Genomic DNA, 17,160 nt, shown 5'->3' with positions numbered 1-17,160 from the left:
AAAATACTTAGGTCCTCAATGCCTTCTTTGTCTTGGTCTTCACTTGTGAAGACTGTTCTCAGCCTTCCTGTTTCACATGCCCATTGGAAGTATCCCAGGGCCAGAAGTACTACCCACAGCAGAGGAAGGCTGAATTACAGGTCACCTAAGCAAGCAGGACTTACTTACTTAAGTTCTTGGGACAGACAAGATGTCCCAACCTCACTGAGGGATGCAGCAGCAGCTGATGTCACCCTGTCATGTTTTAAAGGTCACAGTGATTGAAGGAGGCTCCTGATGACTGAATAAAGGTAAATGTTGTACCTCTCTTCAAGAAGAGCAAGAAGGATTCAAGGAATTACAGACTGGTCAGCCTAACATCAGTTCCTGGGAAGATTATGCAGCAAATCCTCCTGGAACCCATTTCCAAACACATGAATGACCAGAAGGCAAGCGGGAACAGTCAGCATGGATTTACCAAGGGAAATCTCAGCCTGATTGCCTTATGTGATGAGAAGATTGGCTTAGTGAAGAAACAACTTTTGAAACAGTTTCCCATAGGATCATTGTAAAAAATTTAGAGAGAGCTGGAACTGGATGAATGTATGGCAAAGCATGTGGAAAAATGACTGGAGCGCTGCACTCACAGGCTGGGGGTCGGCAGTACAACAACCCAAGGGCAGCCAGTTACTAATGACGTAACTCAGGGGTCCTTTGCTGGACTTGCTCCATTCTGTCAATGTCTTCCTTGCATGGGGAAGGCCAGGAGTGTGCACAGTAAGCTGGCTGTTGGGGTTTTAAGAGCCAAAAAAGACAGAACTTTTTATCACTTGTTTCCAAAGATACACAGGAGAGCCAGGGATAAACCCCAAGATAGACAACTCCCTTGTCCATAATTGCTTGCCCCATAAATGTATTCTAACACTTATGGTCCCGTAATTCTGCAATTTGTCTATATTGAAGGGTTCCTGGAAAATAATTCACCCACAAAAAGTTAAATAATCACAGAATCATAGAAAGCTTTGGGTTGGAAGGGACCCAAAAGACCACCTAATTCCAACCACGCTTCCACTAGACCAGGTAGCTCAAAGCCCCATCCAACCTGGCCCTAAGACTTGATAAGAAGGTTTAAATATGACTTGATTGGAAGTTTGAGGCTTCAAGTTTTGGAGCATTTTAACTGTTTGTCACTGCATACCATAAAACATGCAGCTACATCTAGTGTCCCGTGGCCACTTCATGGCTGCTCAAGAACAATAAATGGCATGGCAGGCCAAAGTAGAAGGAGGTGGGGGTTTGCAACATATGGGTTAACAGCAGGCATGTTTGTAACATGCTTCACGTTGGCACACTGTGCAATGGTACCACATCACACAGTAAATGACAAAGGACATCACAGCACCACACGAAGTCACACAGTTTAATACAAATTCAGAGAGAAGAGCACCTCAAAGTCACCCAGTGCCTACACTGCATTTTGTGGCCCTCCGGAGGTACTGTCCAAGCAAGATGTGCACAAATGCAGCCACCAGCCCAGGCGGAGCTCCTGCAGCAAAGCCTGCCAAGTTCCCCAGCAGCATGGTACAGCCTTACAGCTGGAATGGCTGCTCACGGGGCAGCCAATTCCCAGCTCTCCACCCTTTGGGCAGTCTTGTACTCGCCCATATACATATGGGCAAAGACATAAGACAAAGACAAGCACCAAAGACATAACCTATACAGACAGCATTGTTTCCTAGCACTGGTATTAGTTAGGTTTTGCATCACCTTGGTAGGACACCATTCCGGCCAACAAGCTTCTTGCTTTATGCCACTTACTTTGCACATTCATCCTGCTGAGACACTTCATTTTTTCCCCAGTATCCTTTTAAACACTAAGCATCAAACTCATGCTTACTGTCTCATTCTCTCTCTGTAACAAAAAACCTCCTGTTTCCCTCAAAACCTGCAGGGGTCACTTCACTAATGGGCCAGTCTGTCTCCCTACATACATCAGGTGGATGATGGAAAGTTTGGGGACAGAAAAAACTCATCAAGTGAAAAGTAAGCTGTGTAAATAAAACAGATGGAAGATGCACACACAAAAACTCTGAAGCAAGGGCCCCAGCTTGAATTATTATTGTAATCCTTTGCCACATGCCTACAGAAAACTTGACAACAGCTAAGCTGTCAACATGCTATCATACCACCCATCCTGCTGACCAATCTTTGTTTTTCTGTACTCCCCCAGTTATCTGTGTCCATCTGTTGTCTCTTGTCTCATTATTAGTGTGCTAGTTCTTTGGGGCAGGGAGCATTTTTTGCCCTGTGTTTGATGCAGGACTGTGTAGGTGCTACCACAACAGGCAGGAATAACAACAGTAATTAGGTTATATCTCCCTACTTCCTTGGGTTGGAATGTTTCCCTCCCGACTTCACGGCAGCGTTCATAAAAAAATTATTATATGGTACTATTTGGGGCCTCGTAAACAAATAATTACACCACAGCCTAACTTTGACCATTTCACCAGTCATCCCTTCAGGCCTGAATCCGCTGAGCTCCCCATATGCTTCAAATGGTGAGTGTGTGAGAACTCGGCTCCAGAGGACGATACCAGCCTTGCGGTGCAGCAGGACCAATGCCCTGCATGCAACCCTTAGACAGATTTTTCCCTGGACAGAACAAACTTCCTACACACAAACTGTTGCCTCCTACTGTTGTGTGTCAACCCTGACTCACTCCTAGTGCCAAGAAGTAGAGGATAATATCTTCATCCTCCACTCGAAGAATGGCAGCAGCCTGCAGTTATGAGTTTATGTAAGAAGGCAAAAAATGGTTATATTGTAAACTGCACACGCATACAGTGGTCAAGCCCAACACTGTCCTAGTTCAACACGCATGTATTCACAGATGTTCTGTTAAACCAAAAGGAAGAAATTTCCTTCTTTGAGGTTTGTCAGAGGAACTGGATCTCTGTACCGGATCTGCTCAGAAATTCACCCCTGGCCCAACTGGCTACAGACTGCATGTTCATGTAAATCTAAGATTTGGAAGAAATGTAAGTAAAATATCACATAATATGCCTTGGTTACTTTCCAGTAGCCACTGAAAGGGTTTTGCTGAGCCCTCAGAGAAGTGGATCCCCACTCCCTGAGTAAGTGCCTCTGCTCTGGAAGTACCACGAGCCCCTTTCACAAAGTACTGAATTCGAAGTATTTATGGGATCAGGCATTAGCCTCCCTTTTCTCTAACCCACGGGGTGCTAACACACGTCCCTGCAATGCCTAATCCACACTACTCTGCTTTAGGTAACTGGAAGAAGAAATTGTTGTACAGATGAAAACCCCGTGCCCTTGTCCACTATTTAATGGAAGAGCACAGAAAAATCATCTTGCAGTAACTGCAACAAACTATACAAAATTGCAGTAGATCTTAACAGGAAAAAGCAGAGGTGGAAGTCTTCTTTTTCATCTCCAAATCGTTTATCCAAATCTTCCCAGTCTAAATTAATAAGCAACTAGGATAAGAACCTCCTAGTTAGGAGGACAGAGAAAGCTGGGCAAGCCCTCTGCTTCTTACCTGCAGGAACAGAAAGACTTACAGTGCTGGACACGTATGTGGCCCTGTCAAAACCCACAAGCTTGCTCAAGCCTTTCTGGGACACGCACTGTAAAACCGGGTTGTGCCAGGGACATGGAAGGTGCTACAGGGGCATTGCAGAGGAGGTGTTTCACCCTGGCCCTGCCTCCCCACGCTCCCACCACAACAGCCAGCAAGGGGAGAAGCCTGCTTTTCAGGTAGCCCAAGATGTATAGGGACCAGACGCTAGGGGGCTCAGGTAGCCCACTCCCTCCCTGAACAGGTCAAAATTCTAACAAAACAAACTAGTTAAAATCTGGTGGCTCTCCACCTCATCTGCTCTTAAAACTTCCTGTGATGGGAGCACTGCAACCTCTCTCAGGAATCTGTTTTCATGCTTAACTATCCAAACAGTCACAAAGCTTTTCCTAGCATCTATCTCCACATCTTCCTTGCAACAAATTAAGCTGATTACTTCTTGTCCCATCCCCAGTGGACACAGAGAACAATTAATCACTGTCTTCTTAGAACAAGCTTTTAAATATCGGAAGACTTTTCATGTCCCTCGTCAATCTTCTCTCCAGACTAAAGGAGCTCAGCTCGTGGAGCCTCTCCCTGCAGGTGATGCTCGCTGAGCTGGCTGCCCTCTCTTCATCTCCTTCCACCGTTCCTGGCTTTGCTGCTCATGCTGGACACAGCGCTCTGCTGTGGCTGCTGGAGTAGAAAAACTACCGCCTGTGTGCTACACGTGACGTTCCTGTTAAATATACCCTAAAATGAGATTTACTTTTTTGCAATGTCACCACACTGTTGACTCACATTCAGTCTCTGACTCACTGTAGTGCCTCCCAGATCCCTTTCTGCAGTACTGTTGCCTGGCTTGTTATTCCCCATTTTGCATGTAGGCATTTGATTTCACCTTCCCAAGTGCAGCACTTTTCATTTGTCTTCAATGAATTTCTTCTTACTGAATTCAGACTGCTTTCCAGTTTATCAGTTTAATAGGTGTGTGACCTACACCGTGCCAGGAAGATCAACTTCCTGCCTCGTGTTACACACAGGCTAAAAAGAGAGCATGCAAGAACTGCTGTGCTCACACAAACGTTAAGAGTTACTGTCTTATCACAAGCCTATCAATTTGTCACTTCCTTTTCACTCTGCATCTCTACGCGATACCCCATGGTCTTAGTAAGAAACCAGCAGCTCACTGAAGTTTTATAATATAAATTCATTCAATAAAGTTATAATCCACTGCCAAAAAAGGACTGCAATATCCCAAGCACCACATCACTCTGACCCAAGCTGGAACCAAACAGAGCTGCTAGCAGCTCATTAACTGGGTCACATCAACCAACAAGGAGGACAAAGGACATATTTAAAAAAAAAAAAAAAAAAGCATCTAATTATAGGAGCTAAATCTTTAAGACCCAGCTCAACAAAATTATGCATTTTGGTCCAGTGTTGTTAGATACACTGTCAAGTATGTATTTGATTAATGACTTGTATGAAATTACATGGGGATCAATTTGTTTCCTTGTTTTTTCCCATAAAGCCCTTTAGGCTTCTAGAGATGTCGCAGGTATTTTAAATGCATTTACCTGGAATTATATTCTATCACACCCTCTAAGTACTGCATGAGCTAACCAGACAAGCCAGCAGATTTTGATTCCAGGACTTCAACACAGTATCAGGCATATGGAGTCCCTTAAGAAGGTTTACCCCAGTCCCACCACAGAATTCCTGCATTCCCCATTTCCATCCAAAACGCAGGCAAAACTATTGATAGTTTAAAATTTCTTCTCGTCATGGTGTACAAAAAGATTTCAGGGTGCAATCCACTATAATAATAGAAGGGTTACAGAAACTGGAATCTGTCTCAGATACATGAAACTTTCCTTTCAAGAAACTCATAATACTTTACAAATGATAGTTTTGAATTTTGAAAGTTGGGACTAGTGTGAAAAGCTGGTTTGACATATTCAGGGAGAGAACATCAAACTTCTTCAGTTAATACTTTAATTGCAGGACCATCCTTACTGCTCTGCTGACGCCTCATACTACTATAGTGCTATCCATGGGTCATGCACCAGTACAGGCTAGGCCCCACCTGCCTTTTTTCCCAGAAAAGGGCCTTGGGGTACTGGTGGAGACCAAGTTAAACAGGATGCAACAGTGTGCCCTTGCAGCAAAGAAGGCTGATGGTATCCTGGGCTGCGTGAGGAGGAGTGTTACAGATCAAGGTAGAGGATCCTTCCCCTCTCCTCAGCACTGGTGAGGCCACACCTGGAGCGCTGCATCCAGTTCTGGGCTCCCCGGTACAAGGAAGACGTGGAGCTACTGGGGTGAGTGAGTGAATGGCCACAGAGACGATTAAGGGACCGGAGCTCCACTCCTATGAGGAACAGGCTGAAAGAGTTGGGACTGTTCAGCCTGGAGAAGAGAAGGCTCATGGGGCAGAACTCAGTAATGAGTACAAATACGTGAAAAAAGGGTGCAAAGAGAATGGAGCCAGGCTCTTTGCAGTGGTGCCCAGTGACAGGATGAGAGCCGATGGGCACAAACTGAACACAGGACATTCCGTCTGAACATAAGGAAACACTCCTTTACTGTGAGGACAACCAAGCACCGGAACAAGTTGCTAAGAGTGGTTGTGTAGTCTCCCTCCTTGGAGATATATAAAAGCCATCTGGACATGGTCACCTGCTCCACGTGGGCCTGCTTGAGCAGAGGGGTTGGACAAGATGATCTCCAGAGGTCCTTTCCAACCTCCACAATTCTATGGGTTTCACCAGTCATCAACAGGTCAAAACTCTTCCTGAATAATAGTTCCTCTGTGGCTTAAATGTGTTCCTTTTCAAACATGCCCCGACACTGCACCAGAACCTCCTGTAGTCTGATACTGAGGGACGGTGCAGAAAGAAATTCAGCAGACAGGATGAGTTCCTTCTCCAGACAATGATTCCACTTTGATCATTGCACAAACGGATCAAGATCTTTGCCAGATCACTTTAACTCGGACTTCTGCAATGCTCAGAAAGATCAGACTGGTTATTTCCCCTTTCCCATTATTCCCAGAAGCAGAGAAGACAGAAAACACAGTGGTCAAAATAATTCAAGTCAAACTGTTTAATGCCATACATATAATGCAATATTGCTCACATCAGCAGAGAGCTTTATTCCAGGTAAGATCTCAAACTAAAGCAAGGACTCATCTTCCCTGTGGCTCCCTAGCACATGGAAAAAGGAAAGGAGGGCAGCATGGCCTCCCACTGGCTCTTCCAGTCTAGTGAACAGAAGAGAGTTCTGCCAAGTAAAGGAGAGTGATATAATCTTGTCTCACCTTCCAGTGCTCTGATGATCAGAAGAGAAAATGTTAAGTGAGCATGCCATAATTTTATACCTGAGTTCAGCAACTGACTTATCTACATGAAGTAAATGAAGATCAGTTGAGCTACTAGTTATCAAGAAGTTACGAGAGCAAGCACACCAGTACGACCGGTGCTTTAACTTGCACCACAGCTCAATTAACTTAGAGATGCAACAGTAACTACAAGAGCAGAAAATCAGGAAGGCATCAAACTGATCAGAAAGCCTCTTGAATGCTAACATGCCTTGAAGATTTCTCTTCCGTTTTGTTTTAAAAGAAATCAAGTATTTTGTTAACAAAATACAACTGACTACCTGGCAACTTACTAGCACACACCAACTGAAAATTGGGTAGTTGTAGGAAGAACAAGACTCCCCCTTGGCACAAGTGAAGGGCCCTAAACTTCAGGTGAACAGGCTTTTCTGCAGCCCCTTCCTTGCTTCCCTCCATGATTGGTCACGAAGACAGCTGACAGAAGGGCCTTCCACACATCCCTCTCCGGATCCCATTCCTCCTCACTCCATTTAGTTTCTGCAGTTCAAGCAGATTCCTTTTTCCCCTGAAATCAATGTTTAATTAACACATTATTGGAAAAAAAAAAAAAAAAAGGCTGTAACAGCAGACTGAAATGAAGCCAGCACCTCCCTGCTCTGCAGATGCAGCCAGTCCCATCAAACAGTTACCCCACTGGAGAGTTCTTCGCCTCCTCATCGTCACTCAGCTGCCAACAAACATCATCCTTCTGCTTTGTTACCTTCCTTTGCATCCCCATCCCTAGGGGAATCCTTCCCTCCTTAGAGGTGGTTCACAACAGCAGGAAAGACAAGATCACGCTGCAGAAAGTGGAGGCAGAAGGGTAGCAAGTGCTCTCTGTGTGGCCTCGCAGCATGACCAATGCCTCCCTTCAATCCCGCCGTCCCCAGCGGAGCAGCACACTGATTCCCCTGGTGACTTCCCCACCTCAACACGGCAGCAGAAGGAGCGCTGCAGCGGTAACCGGACAGCATGCTTCGCCATGAGCAGAGGGCGCTCCCAGGGTCAAACTCACAAAGTCTGGGACTACACGCAGCTACGTGTACCCAAAGGCAGCCGAGAGGCTACCGGCAGCTTCAAAAGGTTTACATCATGCCTTTCCCCCCATCGCCTCCTCCCAATCTCATCAATTATTATTCTAGCCCATTCCTTGGCTCTCATCCGGCTGCTGGGAGGTACTTGGATGCAGGGGATGCTGCAGCACTGTCAAGGGCATTACGAGGCAGGCCCTAGGCCTTGGGCACCCTCCCTGCTGAGCACACCGGCACCCTCACTACAGGGTTGGCACAGCAGGGGAGAGACAACGAAGTCCACGAGCTTCTGGGCTGGGCTGCCCTAGTTAGAAAAGGAGACATCAGGATGTTTGAAAGGGTCTACTATCCCAGCACTGTCATTCCCAGGATCCAAAGCTACTAGTGTTAATTAGTTCCCGTGATGTGATGGATGACAAGCGGCAGGGCCAGGAATGACACAGGCAGATTGCGTTAGAAATAAGCTGTCCCTCACCATCAAGGGCAAAGGAAAGGAATCCGGAGAAGACAGGAGCTAAGCACACCACTGAGAGACGCCAGGTATGCTGACAGAGGCCCCTCATCCCTGACGCCCCCTTCCCATCACCCCGGCTCACTCCCACTGCTGGCAGACAAGAAATATGCAGGGGAGCACGCCTGGGGGAATATTTGGGCACAGGGCTGTAAGAGACAAGGGGAAAGCTCTGAGCTTTGGGAACCGAGGCAGATGAAGGGCTAACCCTTGTGGCAAGGGGCTACGTTTCAGCCAGACCCGAGCTCCTGATGGCTGTGGGCGCTCCTCCACCACCCTCTGCAAAGCCACGCAGCGATGCCTGCAGCAGCCCAGCGTCCCGAGAGGCTGCACACTTGAGCCCAGACAGAGGGCTCTGCCAAGCTGGCTGCACAGTGTGCATTTCCCAGCAGCTGCCCGCAGTGCTCAGAGAGAGCATTTTTCTCTGAATGGCAAAGCAAGATATTGCATCCCCACCTTCTCTTAAGAAACTCAAGATCTTCCAACACCACTGGCATATCTCCACCAGGAGTCCAACCACCCAGCTTCTCGAGCACAGCGCTACAGGGACGCAGCGTTTCATCCCTCACAGACCTCAGTAAAACCATGGTCAGGCTAGCCAAGCCCGAAGTTATGGCTTTTCCTTGCCAAAACAATAAAAGCCAGTGCAAATACGGAGCACTAAAGATGCCATCCACTGCCCACAACAAGGAGAAAGGAAGAACAAACTTCTCCCATGCTGCCTTTCTACAGACGTGTCTTGTTTTGGCTGCCTTGATTGGTGCTGAGAGGTCAAAACATCATCTCTGATGCTCAAAGTCCTTTACACATGTGAATTGTCTCGGTCTATGATGGTGTGAGGATAAACCAAAGGAAGGAGAAAGCAAATTACCTGACCAAGACACTGTAGAGTGCTGGTTTCAAGCAACCAACAATCCCACTATCATCTTGGCTTCCAAAATGCAAAATATTCTCCTCAGCACTTGCTGTATGAATTAAGAGCTGACTATGCTAGATTGACAGACTGCTATTAACTAGAAGAGGAGGATGAGGGGGAGAAGAGAACTGATAGAATTTTTCAAAGCTTAACCAAAATTGGGGTAATTTCTGGCTCCAGCTGCGTTGGCAATAGTCCCAAAATAAAGCCTGTCTCCTTATCATGCTGGTGGGAGCAGGGGCAGACAAAGTTAGACGCTTTTTGTTTTTAATTTAAACACCGTGCCTCTTGAATCACTGTCAGATGTCATCTCTTTTCCTGGTTTTTGGTCATCACAAAGTTCCTGGCTGTAGCATTTTGTTCTTGGCCAGACCACCGTGTGTCCTTATCCTTGACACAGCACATCACAGTTCAGCCAGCGTTCACACCTTCCCCTGAACACCCAGAGCCTGTTACAAGAGAGGAGACGGCAAAGGAAAACTGATCGGGGAGGTAAACCACATTCTGCTTCTCTCAAGACAGGTAAACTCTGGAGCCTTGGACGAAGCTGTAGAAGAGAAAAGCAAGAAATTCAGTAGATCCGCTGAAATACCACTGCTGCTACACCAAGCAAGGGACTGAATGAAGTCTTCCTTCCCAGGAACACTCTAGACTAGAGCCAGATCACATGCAGTTTGAAGGTGTCCTCTAAGGTGATAGTCTAAATCCAGTCCTAACACAGAGAGACTAAGAACTGCCTGATGGCTTGGTAACTGGCTTGAAAAGGGAGAGAAGTGGGGGAGAGAGGTTGCCAGCTCACTTCCATTTTGCGCAGGGACTTAGGTTATCACTGCCGTCGATTACCCCTGCACCATCGCTCACCCCCTGAACGCTCTGCTGGAACTGAGCTCCTCTCTCACTTCTTGGATGCAAGTTCTTCAGGGTGCAGAGTTAGTCCCTCCACTAAATGCAGTTCACCCTACTCTGCTGGCTATATAAGCTTGAGCGCGGGCAGAGCACCACAGCCAGACTTTGAAGTCTTTAAGGTTTACCTTCTATAATACTTCCTCCCAATTTTCTCTACTCCTGTGTCAAATAAATAGAGACCAACTATGCCATGAGAGCATGCTGGCACCTTAGTCACTGGGGAAACAGAGGAACCATAAGACCAGGGCCCACCTTCACCCTGCAGGGCGACAGGGAGTCAGACTCGGGCTGCATGGTGCTCAGCTGGCCGCTGCAGGAGCCGCCCTGCTCACAAGCACAGGCACCAACCACAGCACCGTTTTGTTTCTGAAGGGGCTGGGGAAAGGGAAGGGAAATCAAAAGCAGCTTCTGGGGAAGCCGGGCAGCTAAGGTGAGATCGCTGTGGTAAGCGCAAGGCAGGGCAGTGGGGGAGCCAGGTATCTCTCCGGGCATCAGCCACAACGGCAGCGGTACTGGACGCGTCCCTGCCCCGTCTTCCTGACCGCAGCTCACCACCGCGCCTCAAGGTCAGGCAGAGAGGAGAGCAGCGGCCGGCAAACCACAATAGCCCTGGACAGATCTATTTGTTAGGCTTTTGCTATCGCTCCGTGAAGTGGAAAGATCCAGAAGCATGGAGACCTGGGAGCAGGCGCAACCACACGCAGGAGAGGAGAAGCAGCGGCTGGCAGAGCCACAGGAGCCTTCCTCCCCGGCTCCCCTCCGCCCGGCATGCAAGCAGCCCGCGACCAACCCGGGAAGGCCGCCGTGCCCGGAGGAGGAAGGTGCTGAGCAGGTCTGCGAGCCCCGAGGGGGCCCTGACTGCCTGACACCCAGGAAAAGCCTCACTCACTGCTGCCATCCCCACCCGTGCGTGCCAGCCACCCACGGCCACCAGCTGAGGCTGGCTGGGCTCTTCCCCTGGCTCTAGCTGGGGGAAGGAAGGGAGGGAGGAAAGAAGGGATTCATCTTCCTTTCCTTTCCCCCCCTCTTCTCCCTGCTCCACCCAGACCCAAAGAGCCGCGTCCCTCCTGCACACCCTACCACAGAACCACAAGGAGCTTTCCCCCGCCTCTCTCCATTCACCAGCCTCCAGCAGGGACTGCCTGGAAATGGCGATATTCCCCTATCGTCTGGATCAGCCGCACGGACGAGCTGAGAGAGGGCAAGGCAGGATGGCATGGCAGGGCGAGGCGGGGAGGCTTTGTTAGGTCCTGGCTCCAGCGCGGCCCGCCCCCTCTCTCCATCGCGATGCCCTCCAGCTCGGACACGTGAGGAGGCGCTGGGAAGGGAGGGGGCCTGGGGTGCCTATGAATTTTGTTTCCCCCATCAAGGGGACGGCTCGCTCCCCCGAGCACGCCTGGCTCCGCCGGAGCTCCCTGGAGTAACCTTTATTCCAGTGTGTCGCAAGCATGTATTTCACGGATGGTTACACTGAATCATTATCACCAGACGTTCATTTGACCAAAATAATGTTATTAGCATCGTCAGGCCCGTCGCCCCCCACTCCTCCCTCCCCAGTACATCCATGCTCCCTCCAAGCCCCGGGTCCCCAGCGCCCGCGCAGGGCACACCCCTCCCCGGCACAAAAATCTCACGATGTGCTGGAAAAGAGCGCGGCGAGATGGGCTGGCGAAATGGATGGACGTGCCTTTGGCATTTACTGCGTTCCCGACCCTCTGCCAACGTTTATCAGCCGCACGCACGCACACACAAAGACGGGCATGCAAAAACCGGGATTAAATCACGGCCTGTCCTAGGTACGTGACTATGGGTCTGCGAGCGTGTGCACGTGTGCCCGAGCTGCGCTCGCAGTCCTATCGGGAGCCCGAATCTGCGTGGCATGAAGCAAAGGTCATCGTGCCACCGTTGCGATGCACTAAAAAAAAAGCCGCAGAGCCATCAGGATGTAACACAGAATTTTCTCGTCAAGGGACGAGAAACCTTCGGGGGGGTGGGGGCTGGGAGGAGGAAAGCGGGTGTGCGGATGGGGGGGGGGTGGGGGGGAATGGCAGAAAATGGGGAGGAAAATGAAGAATACAAAGCTCCACTTCGCTAATCCAAGATAGACAATCCATCCCTTCCCCCTCTCTACGCCCTCCCTCCCCCCGAAATGTTGGTGCAGATGGATTTCTGTATCTTGGTTTTGCAGCAGTGGGTCTAATGACTCCCATACCAAACCCCCTCGCTATCATAACCCCTCCCACTATTTTTTTTTTTTAGACCGGGCTGAAGAATAATGTGTTTTTAGAGATAATGGGTTTTATAAAAAGAAAAGAAAAAGGGACGCAACGCAGACATTATGCGAATAAGCTGCTCCCCGCATCAGCCCCATCTTCCCCCAACCGCACATCCCGATTTCACCCCCTCCCATCTTTCTCCAGCCTTCCCCCATCAGCTCCCCCAAGGAAAGGAAAAAAACCCACAACGCGATCTGGGTAGCCGATCTCAAAATCCCAAGCACTAATCCGCTTGAATTTGTTCTTCCCCTTATATAAGCAGCAGCACGTCAACATGTTCAGTGGAAAGGCAGCGTAAAATGAGGCCAGGCTACAGCCATGGAACAGGGGTGATATCGGCAGATATCGCTTCTATCGAGAAGCCATCACCACCGGGATGATGAAATCAAGTACTGGGCTTTCAGCCCTTCCCTTCCTTTATTTATTTATTTTTCTACGCTTGCTCTCATTCTATTTCGTTTTCATTTTGGTTTCGCTCTACTTCATTTTTTAAAGGACAAAAGTGAAATAAATAATTAAAAGCCCACAGACATACCCCACCGGAAGGTGCCCGAATGCTCCAGAAAGAGAAGCCTTACCTCCTAACTTCTTTATTTCTTTTATTTTTCCTTTTTTCCCCTTTTTCTCTTTTTTTAATAAATACATACAGCCCTGTTGCTCCCGTCATCCCCAAACTTCAAACATCCCCAATTGCACCTCCCCACTCCCAAAAAACAGACACTTTGTTAGAGACAGACAATTGTTTAGGAAACTGCCGAAGACCAAAAAAGAAACCGATAGAGAAATGGAAAACGAGCTCTACACAATAGTCTAGTTCGTTCAGCTGATAGAAGCGTGCCCAGTCCCAAAACCAAAAGCAATAATCTCGGCGACCTCCTCCCCCCAGAGCCCCACTCAGCCGTAGGTAAACTCGCCCAACTTAATACCGATGACCATTTTAACTAAACCAATGACAGCCGTAACACCCTTCTGGTTCACGCTACGCTTAATAACCGGCTCTATCAGCCTGGCAAACAAAACCTTTTGTGATCATTTTTCCCCCCACCTACTCAACATCTCCCTGAGACTTTTCGCCAGCCTAGCGAAGAGTTGGCCCCCCTCAAAAAGCAGCCCCTCAAAACGCGCAATAAGCCGATGCTGGTGAGCGGTCATGTCAATACTCGCCTCTTTGGGAGGGCTGCGTGCTTACCACAGAACAATTGCGTGCAGGCAAAAATACCGGAGGAACAATTAATATTTAGAAAAAAAATAATAATGATTTCTTAAAAATATTTCAACGAAGCGTTGAACGGTTTGACCATGGAAAGGTGGAAAGAGCTTGGGAAAGCGAAAGGCTGGAAGTGTCCTTTTTATAAACAATTTGATGGGTTTAGCCTGGGTTCTGCCTCCCCGATGCTTTGGTTTTTCTGCCGCTGATCTCATGCCTAATCTTCTTTATTGTTTTCTTTGAGGGGGGGGGGGAGAAATCAGGAATTATATTTTTTGAAAGAGAAAGATCTGAATTTTAACAAAATGAATCCTCATGGAGCCCTGGCTAAATATGTTACTTCCTAGCTACATAGGACTGCAATTAAAATAAATTTCAAGAGTAAGCAAAAGACAAGTCACCTGCAAAGCACCAGAGTCAGTGCCCTTAGGTAGGAGAATTACATCACTCCCTGACTGAATGATGTTCTCTTTTAAATTATAAAGCAGGTGAATTTTTTTTTTATTTGACAGAAGACAAAAAAAAAAAAAGGCAAAAAGAGGTGGGTATTTCACATACATCTTGCACGAAGAAAGCATTGAACCAACCTTTAAGGTCACTCACTGCCTGAAAACCCACAGCAGTCGCTCACGGTGGAAGTTTTCAGGCAAGACGGCTACTAAATCATTAATACAAACAAATGGAAGGCGGGGAGGAAAGGCGCTACTGTAATAGATCCGAAGACTTGGAAGAGGAAAAAATATATATATATAAAAAAACTTTCATCTTCAGCCTCTCTTCGTTCCTCATTAATAATTTTTTCAAGAAGAAATCCTTAAGCTTTAGCCAAACGGGAGGCTCTCTCTAAGCGTCTCCCGGCCGTAATTCAGCGCGGTGTCTTCTTCTTTTCCGCGGGGCCCCCCGCTCTCCGCTCGGAGGAGCCCCGCCGCGGGCAGCGCGGTTCCCAAAAAGTCGGGCAGGAGCCGCCGGGGCCGGACAGCGCCCGGGAGGGACCGAGGGGAGCCGGGCAGCTGCCTCGCGGGGGGCAGCACGAGCCCACCCGCGGGGCTCCGGAGCCCGGCGCCTCCGGGGCGGGAGCCCCCGCCGTGCCAAGCTGAGCCGTGCCGAGCCGAGCCAAGCCGAGCCGTGCCGCCCCCCGCCCGCCACCCCGCTCACCTCCGCAGCCAACTCGCGGCTCGCCTCCGCTGCGGGGCGGGGGGCTCCAGCGTGGCCCCAGCCGAGGAGGCTCGGGGGGTCCCGGGGAGGCTGGGCTGGCCGTGCCGAGCCGAGCCGAGCCGAGCCGAGCCGAGCCGTGCGAGCCGCGGGCGGAGCTGCGCAGGGCTGAGCGCGCCGCGGTGCCGGAGCAGCCCGAGCCCCGCGCACGCCGCCGCCGCCCCCAGCCCGGCCCGGCCCCGCCCGGCCCCGGCTTTTAAAGAGACCGCGGGCACGGGGCCCCGCACGGACCCGGTACGGTCCCGGTTCAGCCCCGCTCCGGGCAGCCGCCACCTGCCCCGGCTCCTCGGCCGCTCCGGCGCTCCCCGCCCCGGGACGGGGACGGGGTCAGGGGGCTGCCTCCCCGGGACAGCGAGCCGGGGGGCGTGAGCTTCCCCCCGGTCCCGGCTCCCTGCTGCCCGCCCCAGCCCGGCCGCTGCCCTCCGGGACCCCCCCGAGTTCCCAGACATCGGTTTGTGCCCTGCCCGCCGCATCCAGCCCAGCCCCGGCCTCGCCAGCCTGGCAGCCCCGTACCCACCCGTAACCCCCGGAGAGCGGAGGGGACGGCACCGACGCCCCCGGCTGCGCTGGGGCCAGCGTTTTGTCGGGAGAGCGGCAGCCCAGGCGCTGTAATTCGGCGTTGTGGCACCCTCAGCGCTCCGCACAGCGAACAGCCTCGTTCAGAGCGTCTTCTGCGAAGTTTCTGAGCGCGTTACCCTGCTGAAAGCCCATCTCCGAGAACAGCAGCAGGCACGCACAGGGCGCACAAAACCCCAAGCCAAGAACCCAACCCGCTGCCCCACTCTCCCGACCCTCTGATTTTGGAAGATGCGGGGGTGATGCTCACCCCGCAACGCCAGACAAGGGGAACTGCATTTGCCCTCGAACAGACTAGAAAGCCGATTGCCTTTCCTTCCCTTTCTGGTCATGTACGCAAAGGTTTTTGTCCTTTTCTACATTTTGCATAGGAGAGAGCCCACTCACAGCAGCTGGTAAATAATTATTTTATACAAAGGTATTGATCGCCTTGCCCACTATCAAAATGAAGCTGTGTCTGGGGTGCGTAATAGCCTCACAGAAACACTAAATAATAGTTTCAGGTAGTATTAGAAGCCCCCTGGGAAGTTGCTCTGGAAAACACAGTGCTCCACACCTCCTAACACATTCAGACGCATGCAGAGGGAGGATAACAGAGACCTATTTCAACGAGGTGACAACGGCCCAGCAGAGAGGCATCTTCCAGACTCAAAATCAGAGTCCCTAGAGCAAGAATTTATCCCTTTATGTCTGTGCAAGCACAGGTTATTGTTCAGCTTCCTGTTTTATATGGACAACAGAGCAGTGGTGAGAACTATCAATCCCTCCTCAGGGCACGGGATTAGATCCCAGTCTCAATTACTGTGAAGAAAATCAGGTATTACTTTATTTACTTCAATAGTTAACTCCAGATTTAAACGTGCACCTGGCAATAAAACCTGGCTGCTAGTCCCTCTCTTCCCCTGCTGATAGTTCTGGCAATCTAGCATTTCGTAGCTTGCAGTTTATCAAAGTAATAATTTGATGAGGTAGCCATCTGAAACCACACCACCTCTGGCCCTTCACTCTCCAAGGTCTTCTAAGACCATGCACGTCCTCGCATTGGATTTTGATCTGGCTGCCCATCACCAGAGCATCTTCCATGTAAAATCAATGACAACAGCACAGTCCCCACTTCCAGTTCTGAGCTAAATCTCTTCAGTTTGCCAGGCAGCAAACAGCACGTACCTGGAGAGGAAAAGAAACTAGCAATGGTAGTTTACAGCCTGCTTCGTCAAGAAAGGTAAAGTGAGCCTGGGAAGATTTTGGCACAGCAAACTAGTTTTCATCCGCATGTGATTTTTTCAGCTAGAAAATCTAGGGATCCCAACATATAAAGTGCTTACAAATTCAAAAGAGGGATAGGAGGCTTCATCTGAGGAGCTATTCAGGGTGCTCTGTAGGAACCAAGGAAGGTAGCATCTGCTTTGAAAAAATCTTACTGTGCATAATTCGGACACAGACCTCTACTTCTGAAGAATTGTTACAGTGAGGTACTAAAATAGCAGAAATCATTTTATAAATAGGTAGAGAGTAGTGGGAAAATATTAGGAGAGCAGGGAAGTTTCATCAGGGCTGCAAGACACTTTGCTGACATGTAGAGCAAAG

General features: G+C 49.6%; 1 protein-coding gene across 5 annotated transcripts in view; it reads right to left on the bottom strand.

Moving 5' to 3' along the window:
* The window catches only part of NRXN3 (neurexin 3), a 993,270-nt gene extending 978,144 nt beyond the window's left edge, over nucleotides 1-15,126 (bottom strand). For 4 of the 5 annotated variants that reach the window (XM_080594091.1, XM_080594092.1, XM_080594089.1 and 1 more), the window contains exon 1: nucleotides 14,941-15,125. The gene's annotated coding sequence lies outside the window, so the exon portion shown is untranslated. Of the gene's footprint in view, nucleotides 1-14,940 lie in introns of all 5 variants that reach the window. The other variant, XM_080594088.1, reaches the window with a different exon arrangement.
* Nucleotides 15,127-17,160: the final 2,034 nt, after the last annotated feature.

The sequence above is a fragment of the Anser brachyrhynchus genome (assembly GCF_964034855.1).
Source record: "Anser brachyrhynchus genome assembly, chromosome: 5".
NCBI classification, from domain to species: Eukaryota; Metazoa; Chordata; class Aves; order Anseriformes; family Anatidae; genus Anser; species Anser brachyrhynchus.
Note: the sequence above shows the minus strand (reverse complement) of the source record. Positions and strands in the feature narration are given on the sequence as shown.